The sequence below is a fragment of the Falco cherrug genome, chromosome 9, assembly GCF_023634085.1.
Source record: "Falco cherrug isolate bFalChe1 chromosome 9, bFalChe1.pri, whole genome shotgun sequence".
Lineage (NCBI taxonomy): Eukaryota > Metazoa > Chordata > Aves > Falconiformes > Falconidae > Falco > Falco cherrug.
In genome coordinates this window covers 15,209,853-15,225,882 of record NC_073705.1, presented here as the reverse complement: position 1 = coordinate 15,225,882, position 16,030 = coordinate 15,209,853, and the positions used below count along the sequence as shown (strand labels likewise).

At 48.3% G+C, this 16,030-nt stretch overlaps 1 protein-coding gene across 1 annotated transcript in view; it reads left to right on the top strand.

The window, feature by feature from the left end:
• Window positions 1–9,611: 9,611 nt before the first annotated feature.
• BRINP1 (BMP/retinoic acid inducible neural specific 1) overlaps window positions 9,612–16,030 on the top strand; it is an 89,756-nt gene continuing 83,337 nt past the window's right edge. The window contains exon 1 of the mRNA XM_005441989.3: window positions 9,612–10,050. The gene's annotated coding sequence lies outside the window, so the exon portion shown is untranslated. The remainder of the gene's footprint in view (window positions 10,051–16,030) is intronic.

Genomic DNA, 16,030 nt, shown 5'->3' with positions numbered 1-16,030 from the left:
GACTTTGCTCAGTCAGAGGATTTGAATCTATCTCATCTTCAGCATCAGGGTCAGAGCAGCCCTGTGTCTGAACATATTGCTCTTCTAAAAGTGTAGGGGGCATCTCACCCTGTCACCCAAGGGAGCCTCAGGGTGCTGGGGATGTAAAAGCAGGGTCATGCCGTATTTGGGGTGATCTTGTACGCATTTCTCCACCTGCCATTTAGATGGTGAGTGCAACCAATGGTGTTTTGTCTATTGGTCTGATTAGAAACCCGCTTGAGATCAATAGGAGTCTTTCCTTTCAGCAAGCAGGATTTAAAAGTGATAGTTTTTAAGACTGCTTGGCCCTCACTGGGATGAAAGGCACTGTATGGAGATGTAATACAAAAAAAGTTCCTTCTTCCACACATTCCTATTCATATGAATACGGGTACATCCACCTAGTTCAGTACACTGAAATGAATATCCGCTGTAAGAATAAAGCTTATCAAAGCCTAAACGCAGTACAATCAGCCTTCTATATAGATGCAAAACCTTACTGAGCAGCAGCAAAAAGAATTAAACCAAATAGAGGAAGACAGAGACTCATTAAAGAGAGTTACAACAAATCAGTTATCAGACGTTTAAAGAATAAACTTGTTAGAATAAACCTGTTAAATAAATCCTCAGCAAAGCTAATTAGGTCGGTGCTACACTGGCACAATGGCTCCCTTCTTCCATAGAAGACTCAATGATAGCATAAGCCTGTTAAAGGAACACACTAAGTATACAATAAGCCAGCTATTTAAAGGGTCCCTCAGTCAGCTCATCCTCTAAATCTGACCTATCTACAAATTGTCACTGGTGAGAAATATTTCCGAGGTTCCAAATGTCTATTGAAAACCCAGGCCCGTGTGCCTTGTCATTTGTGAGACAGACATCCATGGATGCGTCCCTTTTTCCAAACAAAGGGATTGGTGATGGCTGTAGAAGAGCTACATGACTGAGGGGTTTTTGTTTTCCTTTCTTTCTGTTTTGTACTCAAGGTGCAGATTAACCAACTGAACCTATTCTCAGAGCTTTAATGACAGTATTGATCGACTATTGGTGAAACAGCAAGGAAAGAAAAAGAATAAAAATAATTACTTTGCCTCTATATAGTGTTTTTTGTCAGCACACATGTAAGGGTAGATGCTTTGGAGATTAAAGGTGTTTAAGGCTTGAAATATCTGGGTTTGCCCCAATTCTGCCTCTGGTTTTGTGTAAAACCTGCACTTGTACATCCCACTTATAAGCAAGGTGACTAATGCTTCCTCTTGATTTCACCTGTTGTGATACTGAGGTCTGTGAGGCCAGCCTTCTAACTTCCCTCAGGACCATCTACAAAGCCAAATGAAGCTTTGGTAAAGTGTGTTAGCATTCCTGTGATGGCTTAGTCTTGCTAGTGTGTGTAACTGCAGGAGTGGAGATGTAGGTGCAAACCATGATGCTCTCAGTACTAACATTTCCCACAAATACCTTAGTATGTTGCTACCATCGTGCATTTGAGGTGCTGTGTAGAAAAAAGCTGGATGGGTAACTGCAGTGAGCTGAGTTCTAGCTGCTAGGTGAAAGTTATGGAAACAATAACCTGGACAGGGTGAGAGCATTAGGTTGGTGTATTAGCACTTGTGTTGCATAGACAGAAGCAGAAGCAGAGTGGTCCCCTTGAGATTATGTGGTCATCCAGCAGCAGAGCCCAAACCAGAACCCAGGCGTCCGAGCTGGTCCTGAATGTTTTATGCAATAGATCACTCCCTCCAGAGGTGAACCGGGTGATTTTCCTCAAGAAACAAGGGAAGATTGAAATCTGACTGGCTTAGAAGGAATTGATCTAAAACTAGCAGGGAAAGAAATGTTTATTACTGGAGAAGGTGTCACAAGCAAAAGAAAAGCTCGAAAACAAGAATTGAACACTACATAAAGAAACCCTTGACAGCCAGAGCCCTTTAAGGTGCCTTGAGTGTCTGTGTGCAGAATTCATTGCTGGCAACCAAAACCAGCGTCGGCTCTAAAGGCTGAGCTTAAGGTACGAATCTGCTGTAACAGCGCTGGGACACTGGGGATGACAGTGCTCTAGGGGAAACATCTAGGCTGTTTCAGAGCTGCTGTGGACAAACGGATACTGAGAGGGTAAAAGGTAGGAAATAAGAACCTGCAGGATTCCCTAGACTGAATTTCTGCCTAATGTTCAATGCACTCCTGAAGAAACGCAGTGAATGAAGTGTTTGGTATGGAAAGCTGGAACATGCTGGTACCAGAGCACGTCTGGACAGCAGGAGGTGAAGCAGCATGTGGGCAGAGTTCATTGTTAGTAATATCACCATTAGCAGGGAAAGGTAGCAGCTGAGTTCAGGACTGCTCAGGGAGAGGTGTGCATACACAGAGTAAGTAGCAGTCTTTGCTTTGGGAAGCATCCAAATAAAATAAACAAGATGGAGTTTTTATACACACACTTTAACACGCTGCTTGGGAAACTGTGGCATAAGAGCTACATCTGAGCAGTCTGGCAGCTGTGTTTCACGCTACACACTAAGATCTTGGTCCTAGACACCTAGATAGAGTAGACTATGGCTTGTTCTTCATTTAGTTGACTGTGTTTCTGGAAACAGATTCTGAATACCTTGATTTGTTTTTTCCTGCTCTGACCAATAGTAAGAATAGCCTGAGAGGCTGTGTTTATGCAACAAGTTTTTGTAAAGCACTTAGACATATGCCTTTCAACATAGTTCCTAAAAATCGAACACATCAACTTTTTTCTTAACAAGATGAAAAGTCACTATTGTATGTGAGAAATAATGTTGCCCAAGGCATGTGGTTACTGTATGGTAACAATAACCCCACTTCTCAGGGTGCTGGTATGCACCAGCTATCAACCTTGTGACTCACTGCATACCTGAGGCAAAGTGCAGTTATCTCAGAGTAACAGCATACTCTAAACCATGTCATTCCTTAGCAATTCAAATTCAAGTTTTCTCCTAAATATAATAAATTATATGAAGTGGGGGATGGGGGGGCGGGGGGATATTTCTTACTCCTTTTCCTATATTCGATACTTGCCAGGCTGTAGTGGGTTGACCCTGGCTGGACACCAGGTGCCCAGCAAAGCTGCTCTGTTGCTCCTCTCCTCGGCTGGGCAGTGAAGAGAAAAAATAACAAAAGGTTCATGGGTGAGCTGCTCCAGCATGGGCTGCCCATGGGTCACAGCCTCCTTCAGGCATCCCCCTGCCCCAGCGTGGGGTCCTGCATAGGCTGTGGGCAGGGATCTGTTCCCCTATGGGATCCATGGACTGGGGGGCACATCCTGCCTCACCATGGTCTTCATCATGGGCTGCCAGGGAATCTCTCTGCTCCAGCACCTGGAGCACCTCCTGCCTCCTCCTGCACCCACCTGGGGGCCTGCAGGGCTGTTGCTCTCATATTCTCGTTGCTCTCATATTCTCACTCCTCTCTCCAACTGCAATTGCTGTCAGGCAGCAACTTCTTCCTCTTCTTAAATACATTATCCCCGAGGTGCTACCATCATTGCTGATGGCCTTGGCCAATGGCAGGTCTGTCTTGAAGCCATCTGGAATTGGCTTTACTGGACACAGGGGAAGCTTCTAGCAGCTTCTCACAGAAGCCACCCCTGTAGCCCTGCTGCTACCAAAACCTTGCTACACAAACCCAATACAGTGGCATATTGGTTTGTCCGAAGACAATGGGGATGGTCCGTTCTGACCTATACTACTGTTTATGAAAAAGTGCAATTTTATTGCATGAATCTGTTGTAATACACTGGATGGCCTACCCTGGAGTCCTGTCCTCAGGCTCCAGAAAATGGAATTTGCCCCCTTTGTTGTATAGCATATAGCCAGATGGCTTGGTCATTATTTGTAATCCAGAAAGAAAATGACAAAACTACCCCTTACGGAAGCTGAAAAAAAATGCCTATACAATTATTACATATCAGCATCAATTTAACAGTCATGCAGTCAGTATGTGTAAACATGTTATGACTTGATTTTTATGCTGTGGGTGGTACCGTTATTCTGTACTAACATCCATTCGTATGACCTTAGCACAGCCTTACTAGATGTGCACTGGCTTCTCTCGGGTAAATCAGAAAAGAAACACTGACCCTCTAACTCTCATTGACATGCTTCTGAATTAGCTTAGGCTATGGATGACAGTGGCTGCCCACTGCCTCCAGCAACCCCTGTTAATCAAGCTAAGAGATCTCTTTCTCATGCCTGCTTCATAAATGTTGGGAGATATCAGTGCCTCTTGCTTTGGCTTCTACTTTGCAATGAACATTTTTGGGGCCCTGGGAGATATGAAACAGATGCAAGAACATAGATATATCAGAGTGAGGAATAAGGGGGAAAAAAAAGCTCAACTGAACATTCTAGTCCCTGCATTTGACTGCACACAGGTTTCATCTACCAACATTTTTTTTTTGAGTGGTCTGAAGTGCTCAGAGATTGCAGACAGAGGCAGAGTGAGGCTTGAAGCCTTCTGTGCAGTGTACAGCTCATGATGGGTTGGGAGTTACAAGTAGTTCCCTTTTGAAAGCCTTAGTCCAAGTTCAGAAGGAAACTAAGCTGCAGGTGATGAATACTGATGACTTGTACTTGGTACCAGACAATAGTAACAATGGTGAATATGAAAGATTGCTAATAAAGAGGATGGATTTGTGACTAAGATGGGAAAATCAGCAGATATGGGTTCATTTGCTTGCTCTCCCGTGCACCTCAGCAAGCTGTAGAGGAAAGTATTCAACTCCTCTAACTTCATCCATCTACAATTTAGGAATTCAGTCTAAGCTGCTGATCTGCTTCCCTTTAGAGTTAACACAGAGCGTGCTAATTTCAGAAGGAAATTCATCCCATGTCAAAGATAGTGTCTAAGATAACAGGAAGATTATACCTGTAGAGTTAAAATTACCCCTTTCTGTTAACTGGAGAGAATATTTAGACAAATACTGGAAGCCAAATGCCTGGCCTGTTCTAATTCCCCATGAATTCAATGAATCAAATAATTATTCTTGCATCTCTTAGCCTTGTCCAGAAACCCTTCTATCAAAGACAGTTGGGAAACAATCTTCTGAGCTGGGAAACAATCAGTTCTTACTGTTCTTTCTGCCCACCACATTTTCCTGGAACTAACCCTATAGTGGTCACTGTCTTATTTTAATCTTCTGTGAGAGACAAACCATGATTATTTCTTTTTCACAAGACTTCTGCTTCCTACCCAAGACCAGTAGGAAAAATACTAACAAAGCTAATCAGAGAGTTAGATCTCAGGAGACTGACAATCTCATTCTGCAAACCCCCAGTAGCTCATGGTGCTCGGAATAAGTGTTCTGAAAGGTGAGGGTCTAGGACAACTGCAGTTCAATTTTGAAGCTGTGGCATTTCTTCCACTGTTAGTTTGATCCTGTATAGGGATTTATCTCAAAAGATAAATACGGGATATGTTAATTTAGGAGCAGTGCAAAGATGGAGAAGCACCTGCTTGGAAAGTTTAGTGAGTTCAGTCTTTCAGGCTTCTAGAGCTGTACTGAGGATGATTCGATTTAATGCAGAGGAGCCAGATATCAGAAACTCCTTTCAGGAAAAAAAAATCCCAACCAATTCCCAACTGTTCCTTCCCACTCTGTTGGGACCTGCCAACATTTTTGTTTAGCTTGGCAGGGGCTTCCAGCCTTTCCCTTACCCCCTGCTCAAGCCTTGACTGTAAACCTTTCTTTCTGCACTGGGGATGATGGAAACCATCTCTGCTAGCTCCTTGCCTCTTAGCCCTGACGCTTGAGCCCACTCCCAGGCTTCTTCCCATCATCCATCAAAACATCTTTGTATTGCCCATTCTGCTTTGTGAACAGTGAGACACCCACCCACCTGTAAAGGGTACCCACAGCAAATGAATATGGTTGGTGCTTAGGGGCTGGATATCTCTGCAACCAACACAAAACACAGTCTAAATAAGATCGCTACATACTGTGATATTGTTTGCAGAAGAGAAAGAGGAAATACATTTCACAGGAGACTGGGAGAGCACCAGAATATCAATACAATGCTCACAAAGCAAGTTTAATCCATTTTTAGCCTGTAATAAACAATGAAGCCTGCAAAACCTTGACAGAAATACATTCTGCATCCTCAAGGAGGGCAACACAACAGGATATGTGGAAAGAAAAAGTTTGCCTGTAGCATGAGAGGAACTCAGAGGAGGGTCTGATTATCTTCACCAGCTCATGGGACTCTGAAGTGAGTTTTTGCTGTAGAATCACAAATAGAAATGAAGTATTCACTTTATGCATTTGGCACATACAACTCCTTTTGGACGAGATAACTGCACTTTGTACTGGCCTGTCTGTGATAATTTCCTTTATAGCAGCTCATATGGTTCTGTGTTTTAGACCTGTGACCAAACCAATGCTGTTAATATGCTGATGGTTTAGCTGTTGCTGAGCAGTGTTTGCACAGCACGGAGGCCACCTCTGTTTCTCGCTTCTGCTCCCCCAGTACATAGACTGGGGTGTGTGAAAGAGATTGGGTGGCCCACAACTAGGTGGATGACCTGTGCTAACCAAAGAGATATTCCATGCCATGTAATATCATCTTCAGCAGTAAAAAGGGGGAGAAGGGGATTTCAGTTAGGTTAACCATCTTTTGCTTTGGAACTAGCTGGGTATTGGTCTGCCCATGGGAGGCGGTGAATAATTGTATCACTTGTTTTGTTTTTTTCTTTTTTTCATCTTCCACTGCTCCTTCAGTTATTAACAATTTTTCACTTGACTCCCAAGTTTTCTTGCTTTTACTCATCCTTTCCTCTTACCCCATCCCACTGGAGTGTGGGGTGGAGGCGAGTGAGCAAGTGGCTGTGCAGTGTTTAGTTGAATACTGTAGTTAACCCATACCCGCAACATGCTTGGAGCACACAGCAGTAACTAATTTTCTCATTTCTGTGGCAGCTGTTAGGTGAACATGGACACTTCTCTCTTCTTTCTACCATTCTCACCACAATGTTTTTTTTCTTGGCCTAACACTTGCAAATGGGAGACTCGTTTACACCATGTATATTGTGAATTCTGTTCTTCATATCCTCCCTTGATTTATTAGTTTCTTTTCCTTCATGGGAAGAATATGGTAGTTTAAAAAAATGTAAGCATTGTGTTTAAGACAACTGTTGAAGGAGAAAGAAAAGTGTGAGGATTGGACATGCTAAAATGGTTAACAGTTAAAAAAAAAAAGTCCTTACTGGAAGAAAAAATAGAAATTCTTGTTCAATGGAGCTTTGCTGATTTGAGGTGAAGATTCAGGCTTTGTTTATTGCAGGGAGAAGGTGAGTTGAAGTACCCAAAACTAAACAGAAGAGACCACTGAAAAGAGAAAGCTAGTGAAGTGAAATAATTTTGTTTTTTAAAAATGGCATCCAGAAACCTTATCTTTGACACATAAGAATAGACACATAGCTAAATATGCTGTAACCTGCTTAGGTTTCCAAAGCAGCAAATTAAACCAGTGGACTATGCAGTGAGTGTCCATTCAGATGAGCAAAGCTCATTGAACACAACAATACTGTAAGAGAACATGTTGAATACTCAATGCACCAAATAATCCTCTTTTGATACAGAGTCAGTAAAAGCTTTTGGGAAAGAGGCAACAATAGTGTATGTATGAACGGGGGGGGGGGGGGGGGGGGGGGGCGGGCGGGGGGGAACATTCTGGGACAGGAAAATGATGAACAAAACTACCCTCTTAGATTTGCTTTGTGTTCTCTTATTATTACATTTTTATAATATTGATAGAAATTCTTATTTCCAGGCAGGACACTGGTCCTTTGAGTTTGATGATGGACTTTCTGGAAGAAAGTGTTGCTTTGTAGAGAATATTTTAGTTGTTCTCTAGGTCCATGAGACCTTGGTGCCATCATCTCGCCTGTTTTCTCCTGCTCTCACTTCACAGGAATATGAAGTATCAGGCTGGGGGTGCCAGGTCCTGCTAGACACAATCACACAATAATCTTCCAGATGTAGTGAGGAAAGACAGCCAATATTGTTGCATTAGTTTAATGGGTAAATCCCATGCAACATTGTTCATGGAGCCTTTGCTTTGATTTCAAAGAACCTTATGTAGGACAGAAGGACTCCTCCTCCATTTCTGGTAAATGCCAAGAGCACCAATGAAAGAATACACTAGTGATAGCACCAAACACCATTTATTTGCTTAAATGTGTGCTTTGCATTTGTTTATATGTTCTGTATAAGACCTGATCCCTCAGTCTTCTCTGCTGTGGTGTGAGCTGTTCATCTGTGGCCTTGTACCAGGGGAAATCTGTGAGAGTCATTTCAGCCTTTTATTTGAGCCAGTGTGACAGAATCAGGGGTGGCTTACTGGCAAGTGTGCTTTGCAGCTGAACAGTCACTTGGAAAAAAGTAAAACTTGGGAGCTTTGGGTACACTGCAACTGAGATAAGCTAAGCTTCAGCCCTATCAGAACAGCTTGGAGTTTAACCAAACAGCTTCTAATTCTGCTTAGGAAAGATTTGCTGAAGATTTAGCTTAAGACAATGTTCTGTAGCCACAGGGGATGGGTGAGAGAAGGACAGAGTGTCCTTGCAGGCCAGAGAAGGGGGATGGAAGGAGGGTGTCTCCCGTTGTCCTCCTTGCCCCACATACCCTGAAAAGGGTGGCTGTTTTTTTCCCTTCTGTGTCCCCACCGCACAGCTGTGACTGTCTTGTCTGAGGGGTCCCTGGTGAGAGACCTCACAGGGTGGCAGGAACTGTGCACGGCTCTTCCTGCGCTGGCTTGCCTTTGCTGAGGTTTGTCGTGCCTGGGTCATGCCCTTGAGGCACCCCCAGCCCCGTTTACCATCCGAGCCCCGCGGAGGGACTTGTCAGCCCTGCCGGGCGGACCCAGCCGGGCCGGGAGCGCCGCCGCTCGCCCGCTGCCCCCCCGGCTCGGCTCGGCTCGGCTCGGCTCGGCTCGGCTCGGCTCGGCTCGGCTCGCCAGCCCGGCCCGCTCCCGGGCGCTGCCCGAGCAGGCGGGGCTGAGCCGCGGAGCAGCGCGGAGCAGCGCGGAGCCCCGGGCCCGCAGCGTCCGTCACCGCCCGGCCGGGCCGGCGCTGTCCGCGGTGCTGAATCGCTCCCGCACGGCGGGGCTGGGGGCGGCTCCCTCCCCCCTCCTCGGGGAGGTGGGACCCCCCCAGTGCGGAGCCAGGCCGGGGAACAGGCTGCTCCCCCCGGCAGCTCCCTCCTCGGCCGATCCGGTCCCTGCTGCCTGGCTCCGCTGAGCAGAAAATCAAAGGCGAGGGGGAAGAAAAAAAAATTTAAATGGATGGTGGCTGCCTGGAATGGCACCCAGTCCCACTGCAGCCTCCTCCCCAAATCAGGGGGGGCAGACAAGTTTAGATCCCCCCACAGCCCCATCCAGAGGTCCTTTTCAGTCTCATCCTCCCTTCCCACGGTCCAAGCTCCGTCTGGCAAGAGCTTAAGTCCCTCCCTTTTGCCCCCCGCCCCTCCCCTTCCCTAATTATGTACAAAACACTTCTTAGAATAAAATGCCCATGCTGGGGCTCCTCCCTGCTTTCCTCTTCCCCATTCATCCTCTCCAGACCGCTCCAAGCCCCTCCCCCCGTGGCAAGCCCAGCCTCTCGCTTCCCTCCTGGAGCCCTTTTCATTTTTATTTCTAACCCCCTCTCCATTCTCCCTGCTGCCTCTGCTCCTTCCCCCGATGGCTACGAACTGAGCAGCAGAAGAGGGGGAGGGGGCACAGGAATAAGGGAAGGGGGGAAAATTAGCAAGAAAAAGGAAGAGGGGAGGAAAAAGGATTTTTTTAATTTTTTTTTTTTTGCCTCTGCCCTTAATGCCCGCGATCTGGATCAAGGAAGGGGATTTTCTGTCTGAGCATGAAAAGGACTGCTAGAGCCCCAGGATTTTCACGCCTGCATTCTCAGCCCAGCACCCAGTATGCAAGCTGGACAGAGAAGCTCTCCCACAAGTTCCTACCGAGCCGAATAAAACCCGCGGGCGAGCAGATCTCCGCCAGAGAGGGACATTAGCATCAGGTAAGGCGAGCGCTGCGCTGCGGCTGCGGTGCCCCGTCCTGCCTCGGCCGCGTTGTGTAACGCACCCGCGGCCCCTCCGCGCCCAGCCGCGCACACGGCGCCTCTGCCCTGCACCCCAGCCCTGGGCAGCACGGAGTTGCGGGGGGGGGGGGGGGCGCTGGATGGCAGAAGTCCCGCAGCCCAGTTAGTGATAGTGCGTGTGTGTGCGGTGAGAGTGAGGCCGAAATTTGCTGCTAACTGGGAAGACTGGGAGCTCTGGTTTTTACTGGGGAAAGACGCAGCCCCTGGAGGATGCCCACTAGTAGGGGTTCAGCCCCCCGGTTTGGCTGGGCTGGTGGCGAGGCAGGGGTGGAGGTGGGGGTGGGAGGTAGCCAGCATCCATCTGTATTCCGGAGTATCGATACATCCCGGAGCGGGTGGTGGTGGGGAACCGTCCCCAAGGAGATGGTGTCATCTCCACTTAATCCACTGCTCCGTTTTTGCAAGTGACAAGCGAATCACGGAGGAAAAGGAAAGTCTGTCGCCTTGAATCCCACACGGGGCTGATTGCCTCTACTTATGGTGGGGACTGGGAGGCAGCAGCAGAGCCAAGGGAGGGCAGCGATGGCGGGGGGCTGCATCCCACAGTGCAGGAGGAGGTTGCTTTTCCCCGGCTCAGCTCTCAAAGCTGATCGCGAGGCTGGTGTGGAGCGTAACTTCGCCTTTTCCAGTCCATGGGGAATAGGGAGACAGAGGGCATCTCCACACCATTACATCATCCCCGAGGTCTAAAGACCCAGCGAGGATCCGAGGAGAGGAGGGCTGGAGGTGTGAGTGTGTGTTTTGCTTTTGGAGAGTCCCTCTTGCTTTTACTTAGGAGTGGGGAAGGGGAGTGGGTGTCACTTCTTAGATGCAGTCTCCTGGTCATGGGGAGAAACAAGCAGCAGATGAAATGCTGGCAGTCTTGCTGTATGAATTTATCCTCGTGATTGACATCTGCACTAGGTGGGACAGAAGGGTCCTTCATGCTTTACTCTGGCTGCTCATCTAGGTGCATAATAATAATTGGTTAATGGCAGTAAAGCTGCTTTCCCAAGAGTTGTAGAGAAGTATTTGGGAGGTGGTGAGAGGAGGAGGTAGTGAGTAAAGAGGAGATGAGGCTTTTGTGTAAGAAATCTGAAAAGATTTATTTTTTAAAAAAAATTCCTTATAAAGGAAAAAGATTGATCAGATCTGCTTATGAGTGACAGACAGACAAACCCGGAATCTCTCCCTCCCACACACCACACAGACAAGCAGTTGTCTCCCTCGCATACATGTACACGCTAAGCACACAAAACACATGCTGTCAAACTTGCACAGTCCACCCCATGCTTAAACACAGCATCTTGGTGTTTCTCTCCCACGGATGCAAGCACCTCTTCAAGCTACGCAGCCCCGCAGTTCCCCTGCACTCAGACACACAGGCTTGATCTGCACATGAACACACACCGTAACCTGCAGAAATAACTGCATTGATATTCTTATTATGCGAATCAAACAGTCAGATGTTCCCACGAGCGTACACATGCTGCCTTCTTTGCAGGTCTCTCAGTAGGTGGTTTGTTCCTCCAGTGTAGTCTTCTCCCTTGTAGTTAGTACCAGGCATTGATTTGGGGTTTGTCTGTCTCCAAAGCCCTTTGCGACTCAGCAGAAAAGCCTGCTACATTTTGTGTGCCTACGTTTGTTTTACTGCTCTTTGCATGTTCCTGGGACTCGGTAATGGTTGCACTACTGGAAAGGCAGGCAAGCAGCAGGCGGGGAGCAGGGGAATGGTAGTGGGGAGCGGTGGCAATCCCATACCCGTCACAGCCTCTCTGATCAAGAGCTGGAGCCTGTGAGTATGGGAAGTGCCCTGCTAGAGTTGCCTTGCTTTTTTCCGTGTGGGAGAGTGGATGTGAGCAAAGCCACAAACGCGTCTGTAGCTAAAACATACACAGTGCAAGGCTCCGCTTCAGTCTCACCCTGGTTCAGAGCAAAACCCTCCCAGCCTTAGAGTGCGAACCATCCCATGCCTTTGCAAGCCCCTGTCATCAGAAACGGTGTAGTATGCGCAGGGGAGGTGATGTCACTGGTGTTAGATGTATTTAACCAACATCCCCCTCCGACTATCCTCCCCTCCCCCTCTTTCCATAGGGCCTAGTGAGGAGCCCGTGCAGCCCTCCAGGAGCAGGAATATAACAAGGCCAACCAAAGTCTGTGTTAAAACTTTGGAGAGGAGGAACATACGGTGAATTGGCTTGCTATAGGTACAAGGTGTCCCAAGAGAGATGGCAGAGAGAATTAATTGTCTGTGTTCCCTCCTCACCTCTGCTGTTTATTTACTCCATTGGAAATATGTGTAAGGCTGATGCTAACCACTGCGTGGGAGGGGGTCTGCCAGCAGATCGTGCTCACTGTGTCTGTGCAGGGGAGCAGCCCAAAGCCCGACCCGCGCCTTTGCTGGGGCAGGTGCCCCACCTGCGTGGGGGGCTCTGCTCGGGAAAGCACTGCAGCCCCAGCACCTGCGTGTCCTGCCCGTCCCCCTGCCCACCTCCAGCAATGGGTGGGCATGTCCAGAGTGCACCCAGGGCCCCCTGCACACGCGGTATCTACAGCCCATGCTGAGATGCTGTGAAGGCAGGAAAAAATAATTGAGGGGAAAAATAAAAAAAAATAAATTAAAATCACTAGATACCAGAAATGCGGGTGAAGAGCCCCAAAAGCACCTGGGGGCGCGACATCCGCAGATGGAAAAGCAGGGACCCCCCCTTCCTCCGTGGGAAGGACCCCTCCGCCGCCGGCAGCCCCGTGCCCCGCTGCGCCAGCGCGCAGCCCCTCCGCGGCGGCAGGATGGCGGCGCGGCCGTGCCCAGGAGGGGGCGCTGTGGCTCCACGCAGCGGCGGCGGGCGCGGAGCAGTGCGGAGGGGCGCGGAGCGATGCGCATCGCCCTCCTCCCCCCGCCTGCCCGGCCTCGCGCAGCGGGAGCCAAGCGCTAATAATAATACGGGGGCGGGAGGGTGGCGAAGCCAAATAACAACAGGGCTCTCTTCTCCAGGGAGCCCAGGTGCAGCTGAATGGGCTGGGGCCGGATCCCCCCGGCTGCGGAGCCGCTGGGGCGAGGGCGAGTTCTGCTGAGGATCTGGCCCCATGCATGCAGGAATCTTTTACCCAGTGATGAAATGCAGCTACTTCTGGGACAGAGCCCAGCAGCTTTTCCGTGCCAGCAAATACTACAGGGGAAGTGAAAAATCACTTCATGCATTGAAAGTGCAGAGATGAACTTAGTGAGGCAGAATATAAATTACCCGGAGTTAGGTAGCTTGTGCCCTGTGGTTTGATTTACACCATCCCTCTTGCAAAGTATCACGAGATTTTTTTAACAACCGTAAGGACCTTGGCCCACTTCCTTCCAGGCTGTGCAGAGCAGCTTCCCAGAAGGGGAGAATATTTGTTCACAGAAAGATCCGGCTTCTTGCTAGACCCATAGACCATGGTTCAATCCTGTGGTTCTTCCTCTCGCCTAGAAGATGGCTGCCGCCCGGAGCATGATGCTGAGTTACCAAATGGTGCTGAGCTGAGTTAGGGCAAAGCATCTCCTCCTCCCAGCTGTGTGTGATAGCTCAGAGTGTGCTCGGGTGCCAGGGGAGTTTTTCCTTGCTCTCCGTGCCCTGCACTGCCACATCCAGCCGACCTGCTGGGACCAGAGCTCGGCTGGACAGGGCTGCAGCAGGCTTGTGGCTTGTCATCGGTGCAGGAAAGGGAAATGTTAAAGCAGAGACCTGGGGAAGGGAACTGGAGGTATCTACTGGGTTGTCTGGAGAGAGTGAAACATGGGCAGAGCTGGACTAGAGAAATGAGGTGGCATTCACCAGGGTTCAAGAGTAGACGCAGGATAGCTGTTGCTGACTTGACAGACTAAGCTGTACTGTTTCAGGGAAGAAAAAGTGCTATTACTAGTGGGACGGAGGAATGGGAGAAACAGCAGAAATCGGAGGAGCTGCTGATTTACCCTGAGCTACAGGCAATTGAAGGACTCAAGTTTACTTCAGGGATGCTGGATCAGGTCCTAAGTGAAGGTGGCATAAATTTGGCATAACCATGTCATTTTGAAAAGGAGCGAGGAGTCAGGCCCAGGGTTCCCTCTGTGGTTGGGATGGGGGGGTTAATACAACATTTCTAAACCTTTGCAGCCTCCTGCTTGGCGAGCTGTTTTCTTGCAGCCTTGAGGCAGGACCTGCAAGCAGCATCATAGAAAAGACATTTATTTTTGCTATTTGTTCTTCTGAAGTCATGTGCTCTAAATCCATTTTATCATTGCCTACAAGGTGCAGCTGACAGAGCTTAGCTATGCACAGTGCCATCGCTGTCTGCTGACAAGCCCATTCAGAGCGCAGTGCTGGGTGAGAGCGGTACCCGTGGTGGCACCAACGCCCCTGCGGCTCTGGTGATGGCGTCTCTCTAGGTGTTAACATAGCATTCCCCAATAGTTGAGCTCTCACACACATGATTCCCTGCTCCTGTTTCAGAAAAAAACAACCAGTTGCACTGCTGATGGATCACTTCTTATGCTGGCAATAGAAATAACAGTAAGTCAGAGCAGCAGCAGCTGATCGGAGCAAATAATCTAAAACAGCTTCAAATGGTGGCCTCCAGAGGAGGACAAAGTGAATAGCCTTTGCCAGACATATACTGTTGTTGTTCACTGTTTATGTTGGTGATAGAAATGCTGGGCAGAGGTAGAAACTGAGGTGCCAGGAACACCAGTAAGCTTTCAAGCCCTAGAACAAATTCTCTCTGTGTGTTAGCAGTGGGCACTGTTCAATGGAGTATTGCCATCACAGTGACACCTTTCCTCCCAGAGGTTCACAAACTCCAGCAAAGCCAGCTCTGGCCTGACACATACCAAGCAATGACGCAGAAGCTTGCAAACCAAGCTATGGGAGGTTCTCACAAGTAAGAGAAGCTCCAGAAAAATACAGTTTGTTCAACTTACTTTTTGCTGTAAATCAAAACACAATATAGGAGCAGACGGAGCTCTCACACTCCTCTCCGTTCTCCTGTACTGCCCAATTACCAGTAGAGTGGCTCTGGTTCTTGCAATCTTTTCATGCTTGGGACCTGTCTCATAGTTATCCTGATAAAGGTGCACTCTTTCACCCAGTGTTTATGGAAGGTAAAGCCTGGAGGCTTACAATAGGTCTTCTAATAGCTTAGACTTTTATATCTATGCATATTACAGCCAAAATATGCTGTACAGTGAGTATCTGTGAAAGGCTTGGAACCGCTTGCTGTAAATCATCCCAGCCTGTCGAAGCCAGGGGAGTTAACTGGCTTCATGGTGAGTGAGGATCTCTTTCTTAGGGTTTGATTTAGAGCATGATTTAGAACCTGGCCTGTGCTCTAGACTCTGCTGTGTCCATCATGATTTTGGATGCAGTTTTGGCCAGAAGTCCTGAGTCGACACAACTGATTCCATTTAGCCATCTCTTTACCCTGCTAGAGCAGTGCATGAGGTTGTCTGATACATTGCTAACATTGGAGACCTTTGTGGTAATTTATCCTTGCAGTTGTGGATGCTGACTTGCTGAGCAGGGGGAAGACTGGGAGGGCAAGCTTTAAAACCATTGCCTTGTGTGGGCACTACATTGCAGGTGTGGCTGCAGGACCAGAGGAATAAATAAAAGAAGCTTGCACAATAGTTCAAAGCAATAGTTAGAAAATGACAAAGAAACTAAAACTAACCAAGGAAGGATGGAAGGAAATGGACTGTGAGCCTCGGGAGGAGGCTGATGATTCAGGGCAGGAGGGAGAACCAGGACTAGCAGGTGTGAATCTTTAGCTGGACTTCTGGGATCAGCAGAATGGACAGCAGCGAGGCAGGCGACAAGTGCCGGAGCAGCCTGGCTGCTTTCGCCGTGTGACTGCTCTTCAGGCAGGTACAGATGGTGAGCGGGTAAGCAAAGCCCTCAGACATATGCTG